Consider the following 15,535-nt stretch of genomic DNA (forward strand, 5'->3'; position numbering starts at 1 on the left):
GAGAAGGTGTGAACCATCACATATCCAGGTAAAAGTTTTAAGAACCATTGTGGAAACTGGAGACTATCATGCTAAAATGAAAAAAGCCAATCCCCAAAAACCAAAGTTCAGATTTTTTCTCTGATATATGGATGCTAACTCACAATAGTGAAGGGAGGGACTAGAAGTTCTTTGGATTAGACAAAGGGGAATGAAGGGAATGAATGATGGGAATAGGAAAGACAGTAGAATGAATTGAACATAACTTTCTTATGTTCATATATGAATACACAATCAGTGAAAATCCACATCATGTACAACCACAGAATGAGAAGTCATACTCCGTGAATGTATAATATGTCAAAATACACTCTACTGTCATGTGCATCTGAAAAGAACAAAGAAAAAATAGTTCAAAATAAGAAAAGAAAGAAAGAAAACAACCATTGCAGTTTTGCCCCAGCTCTTTTTCCCTTTCTCTCTGACATTACAACTGCCAATCCCAGATGAGGACTGTTCCACTAGCTTGGATTCCAGAAGGAAAAGGATTCATGCACCAGAGTTATATGACTTTAGCACCAACCCACCTACTATGGTGATATCTAACTGGTAGACATAGCTGTGATCACAGCCAATAGGAATAAAATGAAGAGCATATGCAATAAATAAAAAGAAAACACATGTGCAAGCAAGAAAATACTTTTTTAAAATTCTATCTTATTATTTGGTTGATTTCTAAGCTACTGAGGTTTGAGGGGATTTGTGACTAATATAACCAGAAACACTGACTGTCAAAGATTACACAGATAGTAGCCCTTCTTCACATCTACCATGCTGTTCTGCTACTCCAGTTGGACCCCAAATTTTGATTTTGGTATCAAGATAGATAATACCACAGACACATACCAATAAGGTATGAAAATAATTATCATGTAGATAGACTGACCCACGTCTGTTAATGATGGCTAGGAGCAGAATTGAGTAAAGATGCCTGATTAATATAGAATAGATAGGGCTTTCTCTAGCTTGAGCTTCCCTGCCTTCAAAAGAGGTAGTACCCAGACTTTCTTACCAGCTTTCCCAGATGTGGGGTGGAAGGAAAAAAGGTAGAGCTGAGGCTTAAAATCTGCCTTCTCAAACATCAAAAGATGAGTCAAACCTTTCTTGTGATGTAATTATGTAACTCAGGTGGCTTGGGGTGTAGCTCAGTGGTATAGCACTTACCTAGCATGGATGAGGCCCTGGGTTCTATCCCCAGCACATATACACACCTACCAGAGAGAGAGAGAGAGAGAGACAGAGAGACAGAGAGATAGAGAGAACCAGATTAGTTAACCCATCTTAATGCAAAGAGATAAAAATTATTTGATGTGTAGGTCTACTTTGATTCTAAATATATAAATTTGGACCCATTTCACCTCCCCTACACTCTTCATGAATATCTCCATGAGAGTTATGAACTCATTTCTGTAAGGAGTGAATAAAGATGATGAAAGAAAGGTACTGAAAACAAATTTTGCTTCTTAAGCTTTGAAATTAGGTAAAACTGCTTACATGTACAAGAACAGACCTAAGATGAGGTAGTGAGAAAATAAATCAATAATTCCCAAATTAGAATCTAAAAGAGAGAAAGGGGAATTTGGGCTGTGAACTTAAGGTCAATGCATAGCATTACAAGTGATTAGAGTAGGGAAAGAGCTGGTGATGTTAAGGTTCATCCATGCTATTTTTTTTTTTTATTGTAAACAAATGGGATACATGTTGTTTCTCTGTCTGTACATGGAGTAAAGGCGAACCATTTGTGTAATCATAAATTTACATAGGGTAATGTTGTTTGATTCATTGTTATTTTTTCCTTCCCTCCACCCCTCCCACCCCTCTTTTCCCCCTATATAGTCCTTCCTTCCTCCATTCTTGCCCCCCTCCCTAAACCTAAATCTAACCCTAACACTAACCCCTCCTACCCCCATTATGTGTCATCATCCACTTATCAGTGAGATCATTTGTCCTTTGATTTTTTGAGATTGGCTTATCTCACTTAGCATGATATTCTCCAATTTCATCCATTTGCCTGCAAATGCCATAATTTTATCATCCTTTATGGCTGACTAATATTCCATTGTATATATATATACCATGGTTTCTTTATCCATTCATCTATTGAAGGGCATCTAGGTTGGTTCCACAATCTGGCTATGGTGAATTGAGCAGTTATGAACATTGATGTGGCTGTATCTCTGTAGTATGCTAATTTTAAGTCCTTTGGGTATAGGTCAAGGAGTGGGATAGCTGGGTCACATTCCAAGTTTTCTAAGGAATCTCCACACTGCTTTCCAGAGTGGCTGCACTAATTTGCAGCCCCACCAGCAATGTATGAGTGTACCTTTCTCCCCACATCCTCTCCAACACCTGTTGTTGCTTGTATTCTTGATAATCGCCATTCTAATTGGGGTGAGATGGAATTTTAGTGTAGTTTTGATTTGCACTTCTCTTATTACTAGAGATGTTGAACATTTTTTCATATGTTTGTTGATTGCTTGTAGATCTTCTTCTGTGAACTGTCTGTTCATTTCCTTAGCCCATTTGTCGATTGGGTTATTTGCATTCTTGGTGTAGAGTATTTTGAGTTCTTTATAGATTCTGGAGATTAGTGCTCTGTATGATTGGCAAAGATTTTCTCCCACTCTGTAGGCTCTTTCTTCGCATTACTGATAGTTTCCTTTGCTGAGAGAAAGCTTTTTAATTTGAATCTATCCCAGTTATTGATTCTTGCTTTTATTTCTTGTGCTATGGGAGTCCTGTTGAGGAAGTCTGGTCCTAACCAGACATGTTGAAGATCTGGACCTAATTTTTCTTCTATAATCTGCAGGGTCTCTGGTCTGATTCCGAGTTCCTTTATCCATTTTGAGTTTAGTTTCGTGCATGGTGAGAGATATGGGTTTAGTTTCATTCTGTTGCATATGGATTTACAATTCTCCCAGCACCATTTGTTGAAGAGGCTATCTTTTCTCCATTGCATATTTTTGGCCCCTTTGTCTAGTATGAGAAAATTGTATTTATTTGGGTTTGTGTCCGTGTCCTCTATTCTGTACCATTGATCTACCTTTCTATTTTGGTACAAATACCATGTCATTTTTGTTACTATTGCTTTGTAGTAGAGTTGAAGATCTGATATTGTGATACCCCCTACTTCGCTCTTTCTACTGAGGATTGCTTTAGCTATTCTGGGTTTCTTTTTCTTCCAGATGAATTTCATAATTGCTTGCTCTATTTCTGTAAGGTACATCATTGGGATTTTAATTGAAATTGCATTGAATCTGTATAGCACTTTTGGTAGTATAGCCATTTTGACAATATTAATTCTGCCTATAAAAGAACATGGGAGATCTTTCCATCTTCTAAGGTTTTCTTTAATTTCTTTCTTTAGTGTTCTATAGTTCTCATTGTAGAGGTCCATCACCTCTTTTGTGAGATTGATTCCCAAGTATTTTATTTTTTTTGAGGCTATTGTGAATGGGGTAGTTTTCCTAATTATTCTTTCCAAAGATTCATCACTTATGTATAAAAATGCATTACATTTATGTGCATCGATCTTATATCCTACTACTTTAATGAATTCACTTATAAGTTCTAAAAGTTTTCTGGTGGAATTTCCTGGTTCCTCTAAGTATATAATCATATCATCAGCAAATAGGGATAGTTTGAGTTCTTCTTTTCCTATTCATATCCCTTTAATTTCTTTGGTCTGTCTAATTGTTCTGGCTAGAGTTTCAAGGACGATTTTGAATTGAAGTGGTGAAAGAGGGCATCCCTGCCTTGTTCCAGTTTTTAGAGGGAATGCTTTCAGTTTTTCACCATTTAGAATGATATTAGCCATGGGCGTAGCATAGATGGCCTTTACAGTGTTAAGGAATGTTCCCACAATCCCTATTTTTTCTAGTGTTTTGAGCATGAAGGGGTGCTGTATTTTATCAAATGCTTTTTCTGCATCTATTGAAATAATCATGTGATTCTTGACTTTAAGTCTGTTGATATGGTGAATTACATTTATTGATTTCCTGATGTTGAACCAACCTTGCATCCCTGGGATGAAACCCACTTGATCATGGTGCACTATCTTTTTAATGTGATTTTGTATGCGATTTGCTAAAATTTTGTTGAGAATTTTTGCGTCGATGTTCATTAAGGATATTGGTCTGAAATTTTCTTTCCTTGATGTGTCTCTGTCTGGTTTAGGTATCAGGGTAATATTGGCTTCATAGAATGAGTTTGGGAGGGTTCCCTCCTCTTCTATTTCATGGAATACATTGAGAAGTATTGGAATGAGCTCTTCTTTAAAGGTTTTGTAGAACTCGGCTGAGAACCCATCTGATCCTGGACTTTTCTTTGTTGGTAGACTTTTGATGACTTCTTCTATTTCATTACTTGAAATTGGTCTATTTAAATTGTGTATGTCCTCCTCATTCATTTTGGGCAATTCATATGTCTCTAGAAACTTGTTGATGTCTTCGAAATTTTCTATTTTGTTGGAGTATAGATTTTCAAAATAGCTTCTAATTATGTTTTGTATTTCAATCGTGTCTGTTGTGATATTTCCTTGTTCACTCCGAATTTTAGTGATTTGGGTTTTCTCTCGTCTTCTCTTTGTTAGTGTGGCTAAAGGTTTATCAATTTTGTTTATTTTTTCGAGGAACCAACTATTTATGTTGTCAATTTTTTGTATTGTTTCTTTTGTTTCAATTCCGTTGATTTCAGCTCTGAGTTTAACTATTTCCTGTCTTCTACCACTTTTGGTGTTGGTCTGTTCTTCTTTTTCTAGGACTTTGAGTTGTAGTGTTAGGTCGTTGATTTGTTGAGTTTTACCTCTTTTAAAATTGAATGCACTCCATGAAATAAATTTTCCTCTAAGTACTGCTTTCGTAGTGTCCCAGAGATTTTGATATGATGTTTCTTTGTTCTCATTTACCTCTAAGAATTTTTTAATTTCCTTCCTAATATCTTTTGTTATCCATTCATCATATAATAGCATATTGTTTAATCTCCAGGTGTTGGAGTAGTTTCTGTTTTTTACTCTTTCATTTATTTCTAACTTCAATCCATTATGATCTGATAGAATACAAGGTAGTGTCTCTATCTTCTTGTATTTGCTGACATTAGCTTTGTGGCATAATATATGGTCTATTTTAGAGAAGGATCCGTGTGCTGCTGAGAAGAAAGTGTATTCGCTCTTGGTTGGATGATATATTATATAAATGTCTGTTAAGTCTAAATTATTGATTGTGTTATTGATATCTATGGTTTCTTTGTTCAACTTTTATTTGGAAGATCTGTTCAGTGGTGAGAGAGGCGTGTTAAAATCACCTAGTATTATTGTGTTATGGTCTATTTGGTTTCTGAAATTGAGAAGGATTTGTTTGACATACATGGATGAGCCACTGTTTGGGGCATAGATGTTTATGATTGTTATGTGTTGCTGATTTATGCTTCCCTTAAGCAGCATGTAATGTCCTTCTTTATCCCTTCTGACTAACTTTGGCTTGAAGTCCACATTATCTGAAATGAGGATGGATACCCCAGCTTTTTTGCTGAGTCCATGTGCATGGTATGTTTTTCCCCATCTTTTCACCTTTAGTCTATGGGTATCTCTTTCTATGAGGTGAGTCTCTTGCAGGCAACATATTGTTGAATCTTTCTTTTTAATCCAATCTGTCAGTCTATGTCCTTTGATTGATGAGTTCAGGCCATTAATATTCAGGGTTATTATTGAGATATGATTTGTATTCCTAGTCATTTGACTCATTTTTTTATTTTATTTATTTATTTATTTTTTGACATGACTTGGTTCCTCCTCTATTTGACAATTCCTTTAGGATAATTCCTCCCTTTGCTGATTTGCTTCTTTGTTTTTCATCTCTTCCTCATGGAATATTTTGCTGAGAATGTTCTGTAATGCTGACTTTCTTTTTGTAAATTCTTCTAGCTTTTGTTTATCATGGAAGCATTTTATTTCATCGTAAAATTTGAAGGTAAGTTTTGCTGGGTATAAGATTCTTGGCTGGCATCCATTTTCTTTCAGGGCTTGAAAAATGTTGTTCCAGGCCCTTAAGCTTTTAGTGTCTAGATTGAAAAATCTGCTGATATCCATATTGGTTTCCCCCTGAATGTAATTTGGATCTTTTCTCTCACAGTCTTTAAAATTCTGTCTTTATTTTGTATGTTAGGTAGTTTCATTATAATGTGCCTTGGTGTGGTCTGTTGTAATTTTGTGTATTTGGAGTCCTATAAGCCTCTTGAACTTGATTTTCCATTTCATTCTTCAGATTTGGAAAATTTTCTGATATTATTTCATTGAACAGATTGTTCATTCCTTTGGTTTGTTTCTCTAAGCCTTCCTCAATCCCAAAAATTCTTAAATTTGACCTTTTCATGATATCCCATAGTTCTTGGAGATTCTGTTCATGATTTCTTATCATCTTCTCTGTTTGTTCAACTTTGTCTTCAAGGTTAAATATTTTGTCTTCAATATCTGAGGTTCTGTCTTCCAGGTGTTCTATCCTATTGGTTATGCTTTCTATGGAGTTCTTAATTTGGTTTATTGTTTCCTTCATTTCAAGGATTTGTTTGTTTTTTTTTTCAATATCTCTAACTCTTTATTGAAATGTTCTTTTGCTTCCTGTATTTGCTCTTTTAACTGTCAATTGGTGCGATCATTCAATGCCTGCATTTGCTCTTTCATCTCATCGTTTGCTTCCCTGATCATTTTAATTATGTACATTCTGAACTCCCTTTCTGTCATTTCTTCTGCCATGCTGTCATTGGATTTTATTGATGTAACATCTAAATTTGTTTGGGGCATTTTTTTCCCTTGTTTTCTCATATTGTTCAGGTATCAGTGGACCGCTGAGATATTGCAGATTTCCTCTATTGACTTATAATGTCCCTGAAGATTTCTAGTATATCCCCTCTTAGCCTTCAGTAGCCTGCAGTCTTGGAGGAAGTTGATAATGCGGTTCTCCACAAGGAAGCTGCCTCACTAGGGGTGATGTCCTTCATGTGGGGTATATTCCCTGATAGTGGGCAGAGGTGCCACCACTTGTTGACCAATGGTCATCCAAAGGGGAACTAGGCTGCGGGCTAAGGCAAGGCCTGTTTGGGCCTGTGTCTCTGGTTTTACCGTCCTTGTGGGAAAACCTCACCCAGCAGGGAAGACTCATCCGGTGGGGAGGTCTCACTGGTCACATCCCCTCCTAGAGGTTCCCCTCAACCCACAACTACCACCTGGGCTGGGCAGCTTTCCTCTGCAACATTCCCAGGGACCCGGACCTACCTCCTGGGCCTGGGAGCCTCACCCTTTGCAGATGAGTCTCCTTAGGCTGCCCCTCCTCAGAGAATCTGCCTGCAGTCCTGGAACCTTCACTCTGCCCCTCAGCTTGTCTCTGTGCGGCTCTTCCACCAAGAAGCCTCCTAGGTCCTGGGACCCTGCTCTGCACCTAATCGCCTTGCTATGCGGCCCCTCCTCTGAGCAGCCACCTGGAGCTACGTACAGTCGCTCCGAGTCCCAGCAACCCCCGCACACCTCTTCCTCCGGGCAGCCACCTGGTGTTCTGGTGCGGTCGCTCTGAGTCCAAGCAACTCACTGCACCCCTCCTCCTCCCGACAACTGCCCATAGCCCTAGTGCAGTCACTCTGAGTCCAAGTGACCCACCGCGCTCCTCCTCCTCCTCCAGGCAGCCTCCCAGGTGTTCAGGAGCGGTCGCTCTGTGTCCAAGCGACCTGCCACATGCCTCCTCCTCCGGGCAGCCACCTGGAGCTCTGGTGCGGCCACTTGGAGAGCAAACGACCCGCCATGCTCCTCCTCCTCCGGACAGCCCCCCCGGTGTTCAGAAGCGGTCGCTCTGAGTCCAATCGACCCGCCGCGCACCTCCTCCTCTGGGCAGCTGCCTGGAGCCTGGGTGGGTTGCTCCAAGTTCAAGCACTGTGCTGAGTGATCTCCTCTACGATGCTCCCAGTTGTCCGAGTTCACTGCTCCAGCGGCCGGAGGGGTGTCTCATTGGGCAACTCTACTTCACAAAGTTCCCTGCGTTCCGGGACTACCGCCCCATCTGGGATGCTTCCCCAACAGGAGAGACTCACCCAGTGGCTTTGATTTGGTCCCAAGTTCTCAATATCTCCTCTTCTTGAATCCTGAATCCTGGAGCAACATGAAATGCAGCCACCCTCTAGTCCGCCATCTTGAAAAACCCCTCATCCATGCTATTGCATATGTGAGGATTTTATTCTTTTTAAGGATGTTTTTCATAGCTGCTGCACCATTTTATATTCCCACCAGCATCCAGAAAGGCTTCAATTTCTCCACATACTCACTGTTACTTATGTGGTTTGATTTGGTTTTTATAACCATCTTTCAATAGGTATGAGGTGATTCCAATAGATGTTGGAATAGATGGTTTTGAGAGAGTTTTCCAAAAAAGACCTAGAAATGGCCAATTAGACACATGAAAAGAATCTCAATGGCATTACTTTTCAGGGAAATGCAAGGCAAAAATACCTGATGTTTTTCAAGGCAGGATGGGGTTTACATAAACATGGGAGTTCTTAAACAATTTAGGGCAAAGATGTCTCCAGAAAGAAAAAGACTGGTACTAATAAGGGCAGGCTGGAAGTCCCAAGTAATTAACTAGAAAGGAAGAAAATAATGGTAGGTGACATAAATTGGAAAAGCCACTTATAACATGTAGGTTACAGATTGTGGTCATTTTTCCAAAATTAACCATGCATAATTCACCTTTCTTATCCTTATTTTTTGCTAGCTAATATTAGCATATACTTTCTCTTCATTTTTGTGAAAGTTCTTCAGTGCATTTTGTTGACACTCTAACTTTTAACTTTTATTGTTTCCTCTCTTTATAACAAAATCTTTCATTCTTTTTCTCTTATCACTTACATCAATGACGAAGTGTATCTTCTACCCATTTTTTGATTTGTGGATTTCTTTCACAGAAAGAAAACAAAGGCAGACAGTAAAATATAATTCCACAAATTTTAACTCTCAAGTCTATTATTTGACACCAAGATGTTGCCAAGTCACCTAAGGTGCCCCAGAAAATTCTTAACAACTGACTTGGTTCAAAGACAATGTCTTGGCAAGAGTAGAAAATGATGGAATAGAGGAGATCTCATTTCTGGCTGTTCTATGGTGTGAAACCAAGAAACAGATAGGCAGCTTCTCCCCAAAGTGGGTGAACCAAAAAAAGGGGGGTTACTTCACTGGAACCTAAAACCAGACATTTAAAGCAGAGGGACACAGGAGGTTGGATATAATAAAATAAGGGAAAAATCCCCAGTCATACAACTACTGCCACAGCTGAACCAGAAGTTCGAGCCAGAGAGGTCCCTCCATGAGCATAGTAGAGGGATAAGGGAACTAAAGGAATCCAAGTTTTGGGGAGGCCCAAGGCATGTCCGGGTATGAGCCTTTAGAGACCAAGGGCATTGTCCAATAGGCCTGAAGGACTCACAGTTCAATATCCATGTGTGGGGAAAGAAAATGCCACCTCTCCAGGTGGCATGTGGAGGACAAAGGAAGGAACCATTTTGCAGCTGCATGGGGGCTAGCAACTGAGGAAGCCAATTACTGGCAAAACCATATGCTGCATGATTTAAAATGTGCTTAAGTGACCAGAAGAAAATCACACATGGAGAGAGGTTTACACAGGGGACAACTGGTCATGGAAATCCACCCAGCTCTACTCCTCCCCCTCCAATTTGACTGCCTGCAGGACTGGTTGGGAGAGATGCATCTGGCCAAGAACTTGGAAGGGCAGAAGCAGGAGAGACTGCTTGGAGATTGAACCTGAGACCAGGAAAGGTAGGGTCCACAAGTAATGGAGGGGACTAAGAATTGACTTCCCCACCACATGAGTGGAACACAGGGGAGAGCCCTGGGGTAAAGTCTTCCAGCATGGACCAGCAAGTACTGGGCACTGGAGCTGCACTGCTTTAAAATCTCCAGACCAATTAGGATTCAGGGAAGAGCCGGGAGCCCACCTAAAACTAAACTCTGCCTCCAGGAATTCCACCTACAAGATTAGCTCTCTCCCTCCAGCAATCCAGAGGTAAAGCACCACTCTCGAGAAAACCCCACCTAAAACTGTTGAGAAGTCGAGAATATTTTGAACTCCAATGGAAATAATTATTTAACTTGTTATCAATATTTTTCTTTTTTTAATTCTTTTTCACTGTTTAATATTAATGGTACGTGGACATTTATACAGTTTCTTATTTTTTTCTCATTTCTAGCATTCTTGAAGGCAGTTATTTTAATGGATTAATTTTTTGTGAACTAGGATGTTTAATTAGTATATTTTAGTTTTGGTTTGTATTCTTTTATTTTTATTGCTAATTTTTTTAAATTTTTGCTTTACATATATTTTTTACTCCAAATTACGTTTCCCTTGATTCTCTCTCCTCTTCTGCTAATAGTCAATCTCTATTGTTCTCTATTTCACTCTTCCTTTAATCTTTTAACTTCTGTCTTCTCTCCTCCTAGTTCATAATTATCATATCCTATTTCACTGTGTTCTTTTTCCTGTCCACCATTTCAAAATGTAAACACACTTGCAAACTTGCTGTTTTTATTACAAGCAAAAACTGATCACATAGTTTCTATGTATTGTGATATTTAACATTGTAGACATCATAGTAGGAACTATTTGGCTTAATGCTGTAAGTTGTTTGTATTGGTTGTTATTATTTGTCTCCCCCTAAATAGTAAAATACTGGAAGCCTTCAGAGACACTATAAGTCCACAGGGTGGAAACTCTACTGCCTCAGATCCATACGGTTGGATGAATAGACACACAAACAATGTGAAAAATCAAGGGAATAAATTACCCCAAGCAAACCAAGATACTCCAATAACAGAATCCATCCATACCACAGTGGAAGAAATGTTAGAGAAGAAATTTTGAGTATACATAGTTAAACTGATCAGCAAAGTAAAGAATGATATAAGACAGCAAATACAGGTAGCAAAAGATCACTTCTGTAAAGAGATAGAGATTCTGAAAAAAACAAACAAACAAAAATCCTTGAAATTAAGGGAACAACAAACCAAATTTAAAATTTAATAGAAAGCATCGCCAACAAGTTCTGTCTTGGAAGACAGAACCTCAGGCCATTAAGACAAAATATATAATCTAGAAAGTACAGTTGACCACAGAAAGAAGATGTGAAGAAACAATGAATAGAACTTCCAAGAATTATGGGATAACATGCAAAGATCTAATTTAAGATTTATTGGGATAGATGAAGGAACAGAGATACAAACCACAGGAAGGCATAATCTTTTCAGTGAAATAATATCAGATAATTTCCCAAATCTAAAGAATGAAATTAAATACAAGAGGCTCACAGGACCACCAAGGGTGCAAAATTACAACACATCCAAATCAAGGCACATTATAATGAAAATGCCTAACATACAGAATAAGAATAGAATTTTAAAGGCCTGCGAGAGAAAAAAAAAAAACAGATTACATTATAGGGAGAAACCAGTTTGGATCTCAGCTGATTTCTCAACCCAGACCCTCAAAGCTAAGAGGTCCTGGAACAACATATATCATGTGCTTAAAAAAAAAAAAAAAAAAAAAAAAGGATGCCAAACCAAGAATTCTATATTCAGCAAAATTAAGCTTCAGAATTGAAGATGAAATAAATACCTTCCATGATAAACAAAAATTAAAGGAATTTACAACTAGAGAGTCTGCAATTCAGAATATTCTCAACAAAATATTTCATGAAAAGGAAATGAAAAAAAAAGTGAAACACAGTGAGGCACCATACTAAAGGAATAGTCAAACAAAGGAGAAACTAATTCAAATTAAAAACTAGAAAGAAACCCAAATGACTAGGATCACAAATCATATCTCAATAATAACCTTGAAAATTAATGGCTTAAACTCATCAATCAAAAAACATAGACTGGCAGATTGTATTAAAAAACAAGACCCAACAATATACTGTCTCTAAGAGACTCACCTCATAGGAAAAGACATCCACAAACTGAAGGGGGAAGAATGGGAAAAAACATATCACTCACTTGAACCACACAAACAAGCAGGGGTTTCTATCCTCATATGAGAAAAAGTGAACTTCAAACCAAAATTAATCAGAAGGAACAAAGAACATTTCATACTACTTATAGGAATTCTATGTCAACAAGACATAACAATCATAAGTATTTACAAGCCCAAATATGGAGTATCTATGTACATTGAACAAACCTCTCTCAATTTCAAGAATCAAATAGACCACAATACAATAATACTGGGTGACTATAACACACCTCTCTCACCATTGCATAGATCTTCCAAACAAAACTCAGTAAGAAACTATAGAATTAAATAATACAATCAATATTGTAGACTTAACAGACTGTATAGAATATTTCATCCATCAATGAGTAAATATACTTTCTTCTCAGCAGCATATGGATCCTTCTCTAAAATAGACCATATCTTATGCCATAAAGCAACTCTTAGTAAATACAAAAAAGTAGAGATAATACCTTGCATCCTATCAGATCATAATGGAATGAAAGCACAAATAAACAATAGAATAAATAATAGAAGCTACTCTAACACCTGGAGACTAATAATATGCAATTGAATGATGAATGGATAACAGAAGAAATCAAGGATGAAATTTTAAAAATACTTAGAGGTAAATGAGAATAGTGATGCAACATATCAAAATCTTTGGGACACTATGAAAACAATACTAAGAGGAAAATTCAATGCATTGAGCACATTCAATAAAAGAAGAAAAAGTCAACAAATAAATGACCTATAATGCAACATATCAAAGTTTCTGGGACAACATAAAGGCAGTGCTAAGAGAAGTTTACTGCATTGAGTTCATTCATTAAAAGAATAAAAGGTCAATGAATAAAACACCTAACATTATATCTCAAAGCCCTACAAAAAGAACAAATCAACACCAAAAGCAGAAAACAGGAAATAGTTAAAATCAGAACTGGAATCAATGAAATTGAAACAAAAGAAACAATTCAAACAATTGACAAAACAAAAAGGTGGTTCTTTGAAAAAATAAAACTGATAAACCTTTAGTCACATAGCAAAAAGAGAGAAAATTCAAGTTACTAAATTCATGATGAAAAAATGAAATATCACAATGGACACTTACTGAAATACAGAAAATAATTAGAAAATTTGAAAATCTATACGCCAATAAAATAGAATATCTGAAAGATGTTGACAAATTTCTAGAGACATTCAACCTACTCAAAATGAACCAGGAGGACATAACAATTTGAACAGATCAATCTCAAGCAATGAAAGAGAAGATGCCATCAAAAGGCTGCCAACTAAGAAAAGCCAGGACTAGACCAGTACAAGACCTTCAAATCAGAACGATTAACATCAAAACTTCTCAAATTATACCATGAGATAGAAAAGTAGAGAACCCTTTCGAATTCATTCTATGAAGCTAGTTTCACTATGATACCAAAACGAAACAAAGGCACATCAAGGAAAGAAAACGTCATACCAATATCCCTGGTGAACAGAGATGCAAAAGTTCTTAACAAAATTCTGGCAAATCACACACAAAAGCAAGTGGGGTTTCATCCCAGGGATGCAAGTTTGGTTCAACATATAGAAATCAATAAATTAAATTCACCACATCAACAGACTTAAAGTTAAGAATCATAGTATTATTTCAATAGATGCAGAAAAAACATTTGATAAAATACAGCATCCCTTCATGCTCAAAAATCTAGAAAAAATAGGGATAATAGGAACATACCCCAACATTGTAAAGTCTATTTATGCTAAGCCCACAGCCAACATCATTCTATATGGAGAAAAACTGAAAGCATTCCTTCAAAAAAATGAAAGAAGGCAAGAATACCCTCTTTCACCACTTCTGTTCAACATTGTCCTTGAAACACTAGCCAGAGCAATCAGACATATCAAAGAAATTAAAGGGATATGAATAGGAAAAAAGGAACTCAAACTATCACTATTTGCCCACAACATGATTCTATATTTAGAGGATCAAAAAAATTCCACCAAAAACTCCTAGAACTAATAAATGAATTGAGCAATGTAGCAGGATATAAAATCAACACTCATAAATTGAATGCATTTCTATTCATAAGTGATAAATCTCTGAAAGAGAAATTAGGAAAAACTACCCCATTCACAATAGGCTCCAAAAAAATAAAATAGAATACTTGGCACTCAATCTAGCAAAAGAGGTGAATGACTTCTACAATGAAAACTATAGAACATGAAAAAAGAAATTAAAGAAAACTTAGAAGATGGAAAGATTTCCCATGTTCTTGGATAGGCAGAATTAATATTGTCAAAATGACCATACTACAAAAAGTGCTATATAGATTCAATGCAATTCCAATTAAAATCCCAATGATGCACCTCATAGATATAGAGAAAGCAATCATGAAATTCATTTGGAAGAATAAGAGATGCCAAAGCAAACCTTAGCAGGAAGAGCAAAGCAGGAGGTATTACAATGTCAGACCTTAAATTATACTACAGAACAAGAGTAACAAAAATGGCATGGTATTAGCAACAAAATAGACAGGTAGATCAATGGTATAGAATAGAGACACAGAGACAACTCCACATAAATACAGTTATACTAGACACCGGTGTCAAAAACATACAATGAAGAAAAAATAGCCTCTTCAACAAATGGTACTGGGAAAACTGGAAGTTCATGTGCTGCAAAATGAAATGAAAGTCCTATCTCTCATCCTGTACAAAACTCAACTCAAAATGGATCAAGGACACAGGAATCAGACCAGAGACCCTACACCAAATAAAAGGAAAAGTAGACCCAAATCTTCATCATGTTGATTTAGGACCAGACTTCTTTAACGCTGACCTCCAAAGCACAAGATTAAAAGCAGAAATCAATTAAGTGAGCTAGATTCAAACTAAAAAGTTTTTTCTCAGCAAAGGAAACTATCAAGAATGTGAAGAGAGAGCCTACAGAGTGGGAGAAAATCTTCACACACACTTCAAATAGAGCACTGATCTCCACAATTTATAAAGAACTCAAAAAATTTCACACCAAGAATACAAATAAGCCAATCAATAAATGGGCTAAGGAAATGAGTAGACACTTCTTAAGAAGAAGATCTACAAGCAATCAACAGAGATTCCATCACACACTAGTCAGAATGGCAATTACCAATAATACAAGCAACAGTAAATGTTGTCAAGGATGTAGGGGTAAAGGGACACTCATACACTGGAGGTGGAACTGCAAATTGGTACAACCACTATGGAAAACAGTATGGAGATTCCTCAGAAAACTTGGAATGGAACCACCATTTGACCTAGCTATCCCACTCTTTGACCTATACCCAAAGGACTTAAAATCAGCATACTACAGTGACACAGCCATGTCAATGTTTATAGCAGCTGAAATCACAATAGCTAAATTATGGAACCAACCTAGATGCCCATCAATGAATGGATTAAAAAAAAACTGTGTATATATACAG

The sequence above is a fragment of the Sciurus carolinensis genome, chromosome 9 (genome assembly GCF_902686445.1).
Source record: "Sciurus carolinensis chromosome 9, mSciCar1.2, whole genome shotgun sequence".
Taxonomy (NCBI): domain Eukaryota; kingdom Metazoa; phylum Chordata; class Mammalia; order Rodentia; family Sciuridae; genus Sciurus; species Sciurus carolinensis.